The sequence below is a fragment of the Humulus lupulus genome, chromosome 3 (assembly GCF_963169125.1).
Source record: "Humulus lupulus chromosome 3, drHumLupu1.1, whole genome shotgun sequence".
NCBI lineage: Eukaryota > Viridiplantae > Streptophyta > Magnoliopsida > Rosales > Cannabaceae > Humulus > Humulus lupulus.
In genome coordinates this window covers 24,890,529-24,907,116 of record NC_084795.1, presented here as the reverse complement: position 1 = coordinate 24,907,116, position 16,588 = coordinate 24,890,529, and the positions used below count along the sequence as shown (strand labels likewise).

The 16,588-nt window shown below is 37.0% G+C and overlaps 2 non-coding genes and 1 pseudogene across 2 annotated transcripts; all 3 read left to right on the top strand.

Moving 5' to 3' along the window:
• Positions 1-491: 491 nt before the first annotated feature.
• LOC133823805 (geraniol 8-hydroxylase-like) lies at positions 492-16,024 on the top strand (annotated as a pseudogene).
• Positions 13,645-13,806, top strand: LOC133827630 (U1 spliceosomal RNA). The gene has a single exon (XR_009890282.1). It is a non-coding gene; the product is annotated as a U1 spliceosomal RNA (small nuclear RNA).
• On the top strand, positions 14,607-14,768 carry LOC133827632 (U1 spliceosomal RNA). The gene has a single exon (XR_009890284.1). It is a non-coding gene; the product is annotated as a U1 spliceosomal RNA (small nuclear RNA).
• Positions 16,025-16,588: the final 564 nt, after the last annotated feature.

Genomic DNA, 16,588 nt, shown 5'->3' with positions numbered 1-16,588 from the left:
GACATTACAATTACTTTTAGAGAAAGAACCACCATGAGAGGAAGAATTACCTCCATATTGTCGAGCGAACTTATTATGAGTGAGAATAATGGAAGCAGAATCCAGATCAATTTGTTTAGTTTCAATGCGATGCTCTTGAGAAAGAAGCAAAGATTCATTGTCCTGAGCAATATATAGATCAATGTGAGAGTTTACAGGAACGATGATAGTATTGTAATCTGGTGGTAGGCCTTTGAAAATGGCTCCAGTGTGTTCCTTTGCAGAAATTGTATGACCAATAGAGGCGAGTCGATCAACAAGAGACTTGATCTTCATATGATTGTAGAAAGCTAGAAATTGAGAATTTATGGAGATTGATACATATGATTTCTCGAGTTATTTACTGTATCTCATCCCAATCATTTGGATATCAATTAAGGGCTTCAACTTATTATTTTCATGCAATGAAACTCAGCATCTTCCACCAGGGCTAAGACAGTTTCCCATAATATATAGGGAATCCCTTGGAACTTGGTGAACCCCATATATCTTTAGCCAAGCTTTCCCTCATTCACGGCCCTATCATGAGTTTGAAACTCAGTAGAATAACCACAATTGTGTTTTCTTCGGCAGACATGGCCAAACAAGTTCTCCAAACTCATGACCATCTCTTCTCCAACCGAATAATTCCAGACTCACTTCGAGCATGAGATCACTACAAGTACGACATGATATGGGTTTTTATCTCTCCTAGTTGGAGGAACCTTAGAAAATTGTGCAACTCTCACTTGTTTTATTTTAAGGCTCTTGATGCCAATAAGAATTTGAGGCACCAAAAACTACAAGAGCTTTTAGATGAATTTCATACAATGGCCGAAGCTGCAGGGAGAGGCAGTGGATATTGGGATAGCTAGTTTTAAAACTTCACTGAATTTGTTGTCCACCACTTTTTTCTCCCTTAATTGGGCTGACTCTAGCTCTGACATGGCCAAAGAGATGGAGAGTGTTTGGAATATGATGGAACATGCAGAAAAGCTCAACTTGGCCAATTATTTCACAGTTCTTAAAATGGTTGATCCCCAAGGCATAAATACTAGAATGAGTTTCCATATGCAAAAAATGATGGGCTTGTTTGATCGTATCATCAACCAGAGGTTTCAAACCAAAGAAGTTAATACTCTTATCCAAGAAAATGATATGTTGGATACTATTTTCAATAATTACACGACAGGAGAGAATACAGAGGATCAACACTTTGATAAAGCTTCAATTGAAAATTTGTTACTGGTACGTGTTAGACACTAACACTTAACTATAATTAGTTAATCTATTACTAGTTAGTTAGTGTAATGCCCCAAATTTTTCGATGTGGTTTAGTGGCGGTCTAGTTGGCCGGGAGGGCCGTAATTGTTTAATTACGCCATTAAATGAATATATGCATGTTTATGCGAATTATATTATAATAGGATGATATATGCATGCATGCGGGTCCACATTTGAAATATGATGCTGTTTTGATAATTTGGCCCATTGAGGGTAAACTTGTGTATTTGGGTGCATGATGTGATTTGTGAATGAGACTCCATCATTATGGAGATATATTCGAGCTATTCGGCAAGAGACGGTTTTATTTAGTGGATTAGCGGTTTTGTCATAACGGAGTCAATTTTGGGGTAATAGGAATGTTTATTTGATGATAAATTGGGAATATTTGAGATCAGGGTGAAATTCTGGAAGTTTTGACTATAATGTCCCCAGGGGTGTTTTCGGGACATCGAGCATTAGGTTTTATTTGAGGTTACTTAAGCTTGAAGTAGCTTGTCAGATAGAACGTACGTTAGAAAACCTCTCGTTCTCCTTCGTTAGTTCATTTTTTCCACCCGAAGCATATTTGAAGAAATCTTGAGTTCTATGAGTCGAAATCGAGCGAGGATCGAGGCATAACGATCCTAGGAAAGATCAGAAGCTTCTTGACTGAAGGATTTGACAGAAAACAACCTAATCGAAGGTAATCTAATTTTAAAGTTTTGAGTTTTTAGAGTTTCTAAGCTTTGAATTGGACTTTGTGAATTGTTGAGATTTTGATTTGTTTGAACCTTGGGTTTTGAGGGTTTTGGTGCATTGGGAAGCTTGGGAACCTTGTTTCGATGATTGGGGAATGTTTAGGTATGTTTTAGGAGGTTTGGAGAAGTTGAAAACGTGTTTGGGAATGGCCCAGGGTTGGGGGTCGCGATCCTGTTCTTGGAGAGCCGCGGCCCTTGCATGAAGAAGGAAGTGGGGATTTTTGTGCCTGCTGGGCACCACAGCCCTTGCTTCAAGGAACTCTGGGGGCCGTGGCCCAAGGTGCCAGGGCCGCAGCCCTTACCCAGTTTTCACCCCGTTTGCTCGTTTTGACCTTGGGAACCTAGTTTTAGGCCTCGGGAATGTCCCTACTACTTGGATTAGTTTAGATTGATCTCTCGGAGGCTAGATATTGGCTTGAGAACCTTTGATTATCCTGTTATTGATGGTATCCTATGATGTGTTATGATTAGGTAACTGCTAAAGGACTAAAAGCTAAACCGTTCTCAAGGGTCGTTCTTTTGTTTATTCTAGCTCGAATCAGAGGTAAGAAAACTGCACCCCAAATGTGACATGCATGGTTATTCATGAGGCATGTTGGTTGTATAAATGTGGACATGAATTGATTGTGGAATACTTAGCAAATCTTGCTCACTTGTGCATGGTACTGACTCATTAGTCAGATTTGGCAAAGGTGCTAGTATCAACTGTGAAGCTGTGACTCATTAGTCAGGTTCGGCAGTGGTACTGGGCACTGGTCACATTGCGCTGACTGATTAGTCAGGACGGCCTTAGCGTGCTCCACGCAAGCCAATAAATATTAAATCTAATCGACTTTCTGCATTGGATGACTCAAAGAGCATTAATGTCGGACCGTCCTCAAGTTCGATGAATATTGTAAGTGCTTGTGTGGCTTACCCATCAGCCACTCATTTGTTAAAGTAGAGACTTACCCATCAGTCTCTCATTTGTTGAAGGCTAGTGGCTTACCCATCAGCCACTCTTCCATTTGAATTAGTGACCTGCTTGTCAGTCACTCGATATGGTTTACCAGAACCTCAAGTGATATTCACTCATCTGCTTGAAAGCTATGAGCTCTGTGTGATTATAATGATAATCATTTGATGATGTTTACATATAATGTTATGTTTTCTTGCTGGGCTTTGGCTCATGGGTGCTATGTGGTGCAGGTAAAGGAAAAGAAAAGCTCACCCAGCCTTGAGTGGAGAGCTTAGGTGGTGATGTGTACATATGCGGCCGCTTGACCACCACGGCCAAGGAGTTCTCAGAGGAACTAGGGGGTTTACCCTATTTTTGCCACTTAGGTCGGCATGGTTTGAAATCTTGGAACAGTAATGACCTTTTTGAGTTGTAAATAACTTGTAAATGTTCTTGTGGGCCCATGAACAATTTTATGTATCAAATAAAACATATCCTTTCCTTTTTATTGGTTTTCACCTTAACATGTTAATAACACTTAGAACATGTTTTTAACCAAAGGACTCAGGCAATGAGTCAAATTTCCGGTTCACCGTTCACCGTAACTGTTCTGGGGTAACCAGGGCATTACAGTTAGTTATGTATTAGTATTATGTTATAGCTTAATAGCTCAGTCTTGATTATGTTTTCGTACACAAACCATTGTAACCAATTCAGATATTCAATGAGAATCATTTTTCATTCATCTTCATTTTCCTAACATGGTATCAGACCAAGTTTGATCCTCCAATTTTTTTTTTTTCGATTCTCATTTTGTTTGTTCTTCTTGTTCATTCGTTCATGGTGACTTCAAATCCTACTGGTTTATCAAATCTGACTCCTCAATCTTCGCCATCATTGGCTGAAATCTTCGATGGTGCTTCTTCATCTTCATTTTCATTGATTATTTTTACTCACAATCTTTATGTTAAACTTGATCACCATAACTTCTTGCTTTGGCGTCCTTAAGTTCTTGGTGGTATAGAAGGTCACAAGCTTTAGAATTTCATCGATGTTGATTCTATGCCTCCTCCACAATATCTCATAGAAGTCGATCGATCTTCTTCAATAATCAATCTGATGTACATTGATTAGGAACAACAAGAACATTTCCTTTACACTTGGCTTCTCTCTTCAATGTCTGCAACAATTCTCACAAGAGTAGGTGGTAATGGCACATCTGCTCAGATCTGGAAAATCTTTGAGGAGTATTTCATCATTCAGACAAATGGAAAGGTGATCAATTCCAGATACAACTCAAGAATTTCGAGAAAGGATCCTTGACTATTCATGACTATCTGCTTCATCTCAAGACCATTGTCAACAAACTTGGATCAGTTGGCCATCATGTAACCCCCAAAGAAACATTGCAGGCATTTTCAATGGCCTTCCCACTGATTATGATGTCTTTATCATCTCCATTAATTCTCATTCTCAACCATACACTGTGGCTGAGATTGAATCCTTGTTACTTGCCCAAGAAAGCCGCCTTGAGAAGCATCACAATGAATTGGATTCATCTATTTTCGTTGCAAATTTGACTCAATCCTCTGGTTTTCAGAAAAGTGGTGTCTTTTCCAGTTCAAATCGGTATGCTCTTACCACTATTTTTGTCAGACCCAGCTGGAATCCATACGCTATAGGTGCTAAGCCATGGTTCAACAATCCTCAAATCATCACGCGTGGTCCACCTGCTACTGTTAGTACCTTTTTAGCACCCAATGGTAGTCAAACGAGTGGGTTCCCAACATGGCAGCGGTGTTTACATCCTAGTCATGTGTCTTCAAAGTGTTATCAACGCTTCAATCAAGAATTCCTAGGGTATGGTGCCACTCCACTAAAGAAATTTTCCACACAACACACTTATCTAGTTGCCTCAACTGCTATTGTAAATGACAGTGCATGGTACCCAGACTCTGGTGCTACAAACCATTACACGAATGATCTCTCCAATATTACTCAAAAGCAAGAAAATCATGGGTGTGATAAACTACACGTGGGTGATGGGTCTGGGCTTCCTGTGACTATTGTTGGTAAGACTCTCTTTCAAATCTCCCTACCCCCAACTCTTTTTGTCATGAATCATGTTCTTCATGTCCCCACTATAACCAAAAACCTTATCAGTGTCTTACACTTTACAAAAGATAACAATGTTTCTTTTGAATTTTTCCCTGACTATTGTTTTGTTAAGCATCAAGTTACCAAGGCGGTTTTGATGCGAGGCCAGCTAACTAAGGGTCTCTATGCTTTTCCCTCTAGAGATCTTCATTTCTTAAAGTCTATTGAGTCTCTTTTCTCCTCAACTGCTGCTCATTCTTTGTAAAATTTGTCTTCCTCGGCATTTGTTCATATTGTTCATTCTGTTGATCCTTGTAATAATTCCTCTAGTGATGCCTCTCTCATTTGTAAAAATTATGCTTTTCATTTCTGGCATAGCAGACTTAGGCATCCATCTGCTAGAGTTGTAAAAACTATTTTGACAAATTGTAATATTCCTACAGCTAATAAAACAACAACTAATTTTTGCAATGCTAGTTGCCAAGGAAAAATACATGAACTGCCTTTTTCTTCTTCTGAATCTGTTTATACTAAACCTCTAGAGTTGATTCACTCGAACCTATGGGGTCCTACCCCCTATTGTGTCTTCTAATGGATAGTGGTACAATGTCCATTTCATAGATTCCCATTCTAGGCATACATGGGTATCAACTTTAAAAAGCAAGTTGAATATGAATTTAACTGTAAAATCAAAGCTTTTCAATCTAGTTGGGTAAGGGGAGGGGAGAATTTCAAGATTTTCAAAGTTATCTTCTTGATAATGGCATTACTCATATGCCCTCTTGTCCTACCACCCATAAGCAGAATGGTGTCACCGAAAGAAAACATCGACACATCATTGAAACTGCTCTCACACTTCTAGCTAATGCTTCTATGTCCCTGAAATATTAGGATGAAGTTGTTTGTTCAAAAATTTATGATATAAATGTTTAACGCCCAAAATGTGACAACCACTAAGCGGTGGTTGTAGTATAATCGGGCGGTCGATCCACAAGGAGGTAACCTAAAATCAAAAGATTAGTAGAAAATAACACAAAAAGTTAGTAACAAGAAATAAATAAAATTGTAAATGGAAAGAGGTTTTGGATTTTGGTATTGTATTTTTTTGATGAAATGATAAAGTGAGATAGGTAAGATAAATGTAAGATGTAATCAAGAGTTTGAGAAATGGAAAGGTTTCAAGAATCATCCATATGCTTGCTTAGTTACTTAGTTACTTGATTTACAAAAATACACAAGTAAATAGTTCACCTCCCAACATTTACTTGGAAAATCTAACATTAAAGTCCATATTATTTTCTAACAAAAGTCCATTTGAGTTATAAAGTTCTTTGCTTTAAAAGCACAAAGTTAATCTTATGAAAAATCTAAAAATGAAAAAATACCCAAGGGCAATAATGTAATAGAAGATTAGACATAAAATTATGTATCAATATTACTTTTACTAATTAGAAGCACATAGAAAGAGCATGACTAATCCTATATACTATTAGCATAAGTAAATAAAGATAGAGATGAAAGAACACAAATAACTCAAATATATTACATTAAGAACATAGTAAATCAAAGTAGCAAAATAACATCACTTGCATATGGAATCATCCCTAACCTTCCTAGGAAGATTAGGCCAATATGCTCATGATTCTCACAAAATTCTAAGAAGAAAATATGAGAAGAAAGTGTGTGGAAATTTCGCTATAGTTTCTCTACTCTAAAAATTACATACATAATGTGAAGAAAGTGTCCCTATTTATAGATGGAGAAAAGGACTAAAAAGAAATTAAACAACAAAATGGGGTTTACAAAATAAATATGATATATTAATAATAAAATATGATTTTGAAAAATCAAATCTTATTATTAATATTACCCTAGCTATTTTTGTGTATAGTCAAAATGCTCCTTTTCTAAAATACCACAAAAACATGATCTTTAGAGCTCAAAATAGCAATTTACAAAGCCCAATAACCACAAAACATGGCTAGTGACACAAGAGGGTTTTGACCCATTTCCAGCCAATGAGAAGGTGCCACATAGGCGGCTGGCTGAAGAGAAATGAGGCTTGAACCTGCTTTGGGCTTGTTGGGTGCCTTGGGCCGTGGGTTCTCTTTGGGCAGCTGAGGAGAGATGCTAAAGGAGGCTTGACTTTGGGCCTTTGCTGAAGGAGAAAAGGAGGCTTGACTTTGGGCCTTTGCTGAAGGAGAAAAGGAGGCTTGAAGAGGCATAGGCGTGCGTGAGATGTTTTGCTGGATTGGATTGCTGTGGACAGGTCGCGCAAATGGAGGAGGGCAGGCAACTAGCTGGCGACGTGGCGGTCCTTGAGCGCGCCAAGTGGCGCTAGGGAGATGGAAAAGGCTAAGCTTGGGCCAACGGGTTGGGCTTCTTCAGATTGGGCCACTTTCTTTTAAGAAAAATGCCACTTTCTATCCTCTTTTTTTCAGATTTAATTATTTTCTTTTCTCTTCATTTCAAAATGTCAAAATACAACTTTGACTCCTACAAAATAACAATAAATTAAATAATAATCAAATATTTTCATTTATAAAATAAGTCGTATTAATTCCATGAAAATATTAATTAAAACCTAATTTATTTTGACAATTAAATCAATAAATATGTATTTTTCACCACTAATCAATAAATCATTTACCTTCAGTTGTTCTCTCTGGTTCTTCACCATTTCAGGTCTTATTTAACAAACAACCTGATTACACATTCTCACAGGTTTTTGGATGTGTTTGTTTCCCAAATATATGACCATATAATCCTAACAATTTGTCTTTTAGGTCCTTTGAATGTATTTTTCTTGGTTACAGTATCAAACATAAAGGCTATAAATGCTTTGCTCCAAATGGTCACTTGCATGTCTCTCGGGATGTTTTGTTCAATGAGAATGGTTTCCCATCTGCCAAACTTGTTTTGGACACTCCAATCTCTTCCATCTTGTCTACTGTCTCAAATAATTTTGTCCGAATACCAATGTGTCGTTCTTCACCACCATATATAATTCCATCTCACAACAACCTCTATGTGATAGTCAAAATCCCGTGATCCGCAGGGGGAAAGACCGGATAAAAAGTAGTGCAATCCCACATCGCATGGGGAAGGTCAAGTGTGATGATTCTAAGACTATGTAGGTATGAGACTACACAGTTGAAGATGGCTTAAATGGATTTATGGGTACCACCTATGCCAACAAGATGCATCTTCTTTTCGGTAGCTCATCACTTGAGATCTCCAAAGTTAAGCGTGCTTGATCTCGAGTAGTCTCATGATGAGTGACCTCCTGGGAAGTTTTTCTAGGAAGCGTGCGAGTGAGGACAAAACACGCTGGAAAGACTCGTGTTGGTTAGTAAGGAGAATCATCATTCCAGGAAGTAGCCATAATGATGTTGGGCGTTACAAAATGCTATCAGAGCCTTGACCCAACTGGAAGTGTGGCCGACGAGGACATCGAACCCCTAAGGGGGGGGGGGGGTGATTGTGACAGTCAGAATCTCGTGATTTGTAGGGGAAAGTCCGGGTAAAAAACTGTGCAATTCCACATCGCTTGAGGAAGGTCAAGTGTGATGATTCTAAGATTGTGTAGGTATGGGACTACACAGTTGAAGAGGGCTTAAATGGATTGATGGGTACTACCTATGCCAACAAGATGCATCTTCTTTTTGATAGCCCATCACTTGAGAACTCTAAAGTTAAGCGTGCTTGACCTGGAGTAGTCTCATGATGGGTGACCTCCTGGGAAGTTTTCCTAGGATGCGTGCGAGTGAGGACAAAGCACGCTAGAAAGACTTGTGTTGGTTTGTAGGGCTAGTCGTCATTCCAGGAAGCAGTCATAGTGACGTGGGGCGTTACACTCTACAAATTCCATCTCACCATATTATAAGCCCAAATTTTATATGACCTCCCAAAAGCCTTTTTCTGTTAATACTGTGTTGTAGGATCATAATTGGAAAGCTACAATGACTGAAGAATTTCAGGCTCTTCTCAAGAACAATACATGGATTTTGGTTGATTTGCCTTCTTCTAGAAATTCTATTGGTTGTAGATGGGTGTTCAAGGTCAAAGAGAAACCAGATGGCAGTGTTTTGAAGCATAAGACTAGATTGGTGGCGCATGGCCTTAATCAATGTTTTAATCTTTATTACACAGAGAATTTTAGCCCTGTCATAAGCCTTCAACAATTAGGGTGATCTTGACAATTTTTCTTTCTTGTCACTGGCCTACCAAGCATCTTGATGTTAATAATGCTTTTCTAAATGATCATCTTCATGAAGAAGTATATATGAGGCAACTACCTTTTGAGGATCCTACCTTCCCAAATAAAGTTTGCAAGTTGCAAAAGGCAATTTATGGTATTAAGCAGGCTCCTAGAGCCTGGTTTCAGAAGCTTTAGGATACTTTGCTACATTTTGGCTTCATGGAGGCTCATTTCGATTAGTCTCTTTTTTTTTCACATAACACAACATCATACCACCTTCATTCTGGTATATGTTGATGATATATTACTGATTGGAAACTCTTATTCTGAGTTACAGAGTTTGATTCTTCAACTGAACAACTCTTTTGCCATAAAGGACCTTGGCAACGCCACTTATTTCCTTGGTATTTAGCTTACGCCTATTGATAATGGAATTCATTTATCTCAGAGAAAGTACATCATCGATTTGTTGTGTCAAGCAAAGCTTCAAAATGCCAACTCTCTGCCTACACCAAACTGCAGTGGTGAAATATTACCAACCTTTGTAGTGTTCCTGTAACAATACGCTTCAATCATCACTCGCTCTGAAATATAAGCTCTCACAATTCATGCATAATCCTCTTCAATCTCATTGGAAAACATTGAAGAGGTCACTGTGATATTTGAGGGGCACCTTGGATCATGGCATTCATTTTTTAAGATGTAACAACTTCATTCTCGTTGGCTTCTGTGATGCAAATTGAGCATCAGATCCTGTTGACAGAAGGTCAACCTCTGCCTTCTGTATTTATCTTGGTTCCAATATCATCTCCTCGTCCTTAAAAAAATAGCACACAGTTTCCAAATCAAGCATTGAAGCTAAGTATAGAAGCCTTGCTCATCTCATTACCGAGGTCACCTGGTTACAGTCTCTTCTCACTGAGCTTTTTGTTTCTCTCCCTGCAACACCAACCATTTGGTGTGAGAATCTTAGCACTGTTTTGATGTCTGCAACCCTATTTAGCACGCTCGCACTAAACATATTGAACTTAATTTTCATTTTGTTCATGAAAAGGTTGTCAACAAGCAGTTGATTGTATAGCATGTTCCTTCTGTTAGATCAAACAACTGACATTCTTACAAAGCCACTTTCAGCTACTTGGTTCCTAATGCATCGAGACAAACTTACAGTGGTTCAATTACCCACTCTAAGTTTGAGGGGGATGTTAGACACTAATACTTAACTGTAATTAGCTAATTTGTTACTAGTTAGTTAGTTAGGTATTAATATTCTGTTATAGCTTAACAACTCATTATTGGTTATGTAATCGTATATAAACCATTGTAACCAATTTGGATATTCAATGAGAATCATTTTCATTCATCTTCAATTTCCTAACAGTATGTGCTTATAATATATATTCTCACTCTCGTATATGTATTTTTTTTTATTAATGTTTGAAATTCTGTATTTTAAAATTACCAAGTGATTAGAGATAAACAACTTAATTAAATGTGGAATATTGATTAATACAACCGATACGAGTATTAAGACAGAAACAAAAAAAATAGGTAAAAATCAGCACACGATAATTTTTACGTAGTTCAGAAATCCTTTCGAATAACCTACATCCACGGGGCCATGCCCAGAGAATAAACAATTTAGTAAAGAAATAATGTGTACAAAAGTATATTGACTTAAACAATGTAAGACTCACTCTTAAACAATTGTCGCAATCTTGTTGTATTATTCTCTACAAATCTAGTTTTGATGAAACGCCGATTCTCTATAAATCCCTTCAAAGAATAGCAAGTGTTATCTTCCTCCCGAAGTGAGACTTTGATGAAATCTTCTCCTAGATCCTTAGAAACACGTTCATAAGAGATACCACCTGTTACAAGGAACAAGATACATATATGGACAAGTGCACTCGGCACACACACAAAGATTAAGGTGAACAATTTCATATTTACAAAGAAACACTCCTAAAAAATAACAAGTGTTTACAAAAACAAAATGGAGGAGGTGATTTTTCCAAAGGCATTGGCAATGTATTTATAGTTGAAAAAAACGTCTAAGACCAGCCATTCTGAAATCTTGCAATTAATAAAAGAATATTTACAAACTTTCTTGATTGAAAAAATTTGTCAGCCAGGTTGATTTTGTTCCGACGAAACAAGAAACTGCTGAGTCAGCATGATCATCAGTCTTGATTGACTGTATCGAATTTGATCATTTTTCTTGACCAGATTCATTTTTGAATCTTTCTTATACAGAATAACTCAATTCCTAAAAATACTCTCGTTAGAATAAATCAAATAAATTATCTTTATCACAAGATAAGAGATTTGACTTTCCAAGAGTTTTTGCTATCTATTTATAGCTGTTTGTACAATCTGAAGAGACTCTTGCAATCTGGAGCAATAAAGAAATGATTTGCAAATTTTCTTTATATGGAAACAATCGGTTAGTCAGTCTGATTATGTTTCGACAGGTTGAGCATCCGACTGGGTAGTTCTGTACCTGGGCAGAATTAAGTCCACATTCATTTGAAACAATAAATCACATTCATATCAAATGTTATTCTGAAAATATGTGATTCAATCGGCACGAAATCAACATGATAAGATCATATCTTCAAGGATTTTAATTATCATAATAAGAATCATTTTAGATCAAAATAAGAGTTAAAACTTTAACAACATAAAAGCCAATTTTAATTCATAGAAATCAATAGCAAATAAAATAGAAGGTCTATAAAAATATTTACCAAACAAAGTTTTTACAATGTTGATTTTATTATGACCGTCAAATCCATAAAATGTGGTTCTAAGGAAGTTGGTTTAATGGTTTTATTAATTATTTATGAAATTAGACGTGCATGATATATTTGTACCGGGCACAGATACAACTTCATCCACATTAGAGTGGTCAATGGCTGAGCTACTGAAAAAGCCAGAGGTCATGTCCAAACCTCAAGCAGAACTTAAACAAGTCATTGGGTAGTGGAAACCATTTGAAGGAATCGGACATAACAAGGCTCCCTTACTTACAAGCCATTATCAAAGAGATCTTTCGTTTGCACTCACCTGCTCCATTACTGCTTCCCCGTAGAGCTGAAACTAACGTCCAAATCTGCGGTTATGTCTTTTCGAAAGGAGCGCAGGTTCTAGTCAATGTATGGGCCATTTCCAGAGACCATAATATAAGGGAAAATCCCAATGAATTCATTCCAGAGAGGTTTTTGGAAACAGATATTGATGTCAAAGGTCGACATTTTGAGCTCACCCCCTTCGGCAGTGGACGAATAATATGTCCGGGTTTGCCTCTGGCCCTTCTCATGGTATAATTGATGTTAGGCTCACTGATCCACTTCTTTGATTAGAAGTTGGAAGAAGGAGTTGAACCACAAACTATTGACATGGATGACAAGTTTGGCATCACTTTGCAGAAGGCGCTCTCCCTATGCCAACTGTTTCCACCTATTTTTATTCTCATGGTGGCTATATATGCACATTGCTTAATTGTTGTATATTCTTCTGGTTGGCGTATCAGTAAATTTTTATTTATGATTTTCATGTCGTGTTACTATCAATTGTATGTAATACTATTATGTTTTGTTATATTAATGTCTAAAAAAACATTTGGCCATCCAAAACACAGTATATTGAATTCTCTTGGCTTTTTATCAACTACAACTCTACAAGCCATTTCTCTCTTTTTTCTTTACTGGGACAAAAAATATGTCATTTCCACCATGGTTCAATTCAAAACCACAATCTTTCCATGTGGAATTTTTCTGTTTCTCCTCCAAATAGTGTTCTTATTTACCACAAATTAATTTGAAGGATTCTATGTCAAAAATTAACTAACAAAAAGTTTTAAATTTTTATAATTTCACAAGTATATTATTCCAGCATTCTTTTGTGCAGACTTTTTTGGAGCTAGGAGACGAGTCATATATACAAATTTTTGGGTAAAGCTTCCCCATTTCATAATGAGTCTAAAACTGGGCCAAGTAATCACAAGTAATGTTATCTCCTCCTAGGCGTGACACGTACATGTACATGACCAACTAATTCCACAGACCAAGTTTTTGGGACAAACATACGAATTCATTCAACTTTTATGGAATCCATAGATCATTATATTAAAGACCATGAACATGGAAGACGATTCTAGACTCACCTAATTCCAAATGGCTCAGCCTTTGAGAGCTCTTGTTTTAGGTCCTTTCATAGCATAGCATAGTATATAATAAAGTGGTTCCTTGCCTTGATTCAGCCTTTGACAAAGTGATTTTTGTGTAACTAATCCCACATCGAAGCATAAAGACAATTAGGATGAGCAACGGTCTATAAATTGAATACGTGGCCGGCATTATAACATACTTACCTGGACGGGGTCAATGGGCTTTCAAGAAGGCCCATGGCCTAGCTTGGTGACTTCCATTGCACCTAGGAAGGGTGCTGAGTTAAGGTCTGCCCAAGTTGGTGGAACCTACGTCATAATTTGTGACAGCGGGGGCCTGCGTTCGCGCGGCCTCTATCCAATTTGAATAAATTTTTAATGTTTATATCTTTTCGTTTGAAGCAAATTATGTTCTGTTTAAATTCGAAATTATCAATTTAAAGTGGATTTTGTGTAATGCTTGGGGCTGTGATTGATATGGAAGAAAACCGCTTGCTGTGATTGATATGGAAAAATTACACTCAAAATGTATATATGCTTATATAAAGAAAGCATATATAATATGTTACAACGAAACCTATCCCATTTCCTTCAGATAGTTGCGTGACTTTCCATTCCCCCGACCTTCAGCCTGGTATGGTAACTGATGTATTTACTGCAATTATTGATCAACTAATAGCTGTAACAATCATCATAATAACGGAGTTCTTTATAACATTCACCTACAGACCTATAAGTGGTTGAACTCAACCAAAAAAAGTAAATAATATTTTAGACTCTCAAGTGAACGTAGACATTCTTAGTTGAACCACTATAATTTTCAACTTTTTTTAACATTTTTTTGCAACTTTAGTTTGAATCTTAATTCGTTCTTTTGTATAGTGTTCGCAGATATTATGTTGTTAGGAAAATCCTCCAACAATACTTTATATGTTTATATAGATTATTATATTAAGACAATGAACATGGAAGACAAGTTTGAGCTTACAAATGGCTCAGCGTTTGAGAGCTCTTGTTACCCTTATTTAATTTTTGTATCATAAATAATTTAATCGCTTAATAGTACACTTGACAAAGTAATTTTTGTGTAATCCCACATCGAAGACTAATTAGAATAAAGAGGAGCAAGGTCTATAAATTGAATACGTGATCAACAACATACTTACCTGGACGGGGGTCTATGCGCGATCAAGAAGGCCCATGGCCTAGCTTGGTCACTTCTATTGCACTTAGGGAGGGTGCTGAGCTAAGGTCTACCCATGTGGTGGAATCTACGTCATAATTTGTTATAGCTGGGGCCTGCGTTCGCGCGGCCCCTATCCAGTTGAGTTGAAAATTTGGATGTAAGTGTCTTTTTTGTTCGGTCTGTACTGTTTTTAAAATTTTTGTTGCTTTGGGTTTTAAAATTATCATTTTATAATGAAATCTATTAAGATATATTACAACGAAACTATAACTGTTTAATTGTGTGTTATGTCACCAAATATATATATATATATCCTATTGTCTTGTTTTCCAGTTAATAATATCAAAAGTTTAACTAGATTATGAAATTATTTCTTTGATCAATATCCCATGCATTGAGACGTATGGGACGTTTACATATACAATATAATCCCAAATGAGTTCATTCCAGAGAGATCAAATATTGACGAGAAAGGGTCGACACTTTAATCAGCTCACTGCTCCCTTTGCCATTGGCCCTTATAATTCGAAGGGTTCTCTTCGCTTGATGTTATTAGGCTCAGCCTCCTTTTGAACTTGGTAGACGTCATGTCATGTAACTATCTAACCATATATTACAGTATTTTTTGTTTTTTTATTTATTTTGGTAATATAACATATAGGTCCAGTATTTTTTGTTTTCATTTTGGTAATATACCATATAGGTCCAGAATTATGTGGTCATCCTAATTAATAGGATTTGACGATGAAATGCTACTAGGACTATTGGGATTGAGGTTTTATCTTAAAATCAATTGGTGTTAAGTAGGGTAACATTTTCCTTTATAAGAATATTGTTATTCCTATATATTTTTCATGTGAGATTTTTTTTTACATTTTGTTGAGAATTAGTTACTGTTGTACAATGTGTATTCTATTATAGAGTTTGTACAATGTGTATTCTATTGTAGAGTTTGTTAACACAGTTGGTTAGTTTTGTAATAGACTTGTCTTTATATACATTCTCTACATCTTTATTCTGTTAATGAGAATCAGTAGCTATTCATCTTTCTTGTGTTCTTGACTTTTCTTCACATGGTAGCAAGAGCCACTCTCTGATTCTCACTCTGCAAATCTCGTTTGTTCTGTTCATCGTTCATGGAAACTCTGTCCTCCACTACCGGTGACTCTCTAGTCTCAGCAACGGTGACGACCCCGACGTTTTCTCCGATAGTGTTCACTCACACCATCTCGGTGAAATTGGATTCTTCGAACTTCTTGTTGTGGAAACCTTGATTCTTGGAGTGATTATAGGTCACAAACTTCAACGATTCATTGCCAAGGATAGCACACCTCCATTGATGTATCTCACAGAAGCTGATCATGCAACATCAAAGCTAAATCCTGAGTAAGTCGATTGGGAGCAACAAGATCAACTTCTTTACACATGGCTGCTTTCATCCATGATTGAAGGTATCCTGACTCGTTTCCTTGGATCTGAAACATCAGCTCAAGTATGGGAAGTCTTAGAGGTATATTTTCAAACACATACTCGTGCTAAAATTGATCAACTAACCACTCAATTGCATAATTGCAAGAAAGGTGCATTGTCGATTCATGACTATCTTTTGAAGATTAAAACTCTTGTTGATCGATTGGCCTCGGTTGGTCACACCTTAACCACAAAGGAGCACATCTCGGTCATATTCAAAGGTCTTCCGGCAGATTACAATACCTTTGTTGTCTTTGTCAATTCTCGGAATGATGCCTATATTGTTGCTGAAATAGAATCATTGCTTCTTGCTTCTGAAAGTCGGTTGGAGTGCCAAAAAGCAAACCTTGATTCGGCTCAAGTCCATCTTACACAATCTTCGTCTAATTTTCGAAAGAGGGGGAATTTTCTGACTCACTCCAAAGGTAATAATTTCAATTGCACTCCTGGTGTAATGCCCCGAAAACTCTAACGTGGTTTAATG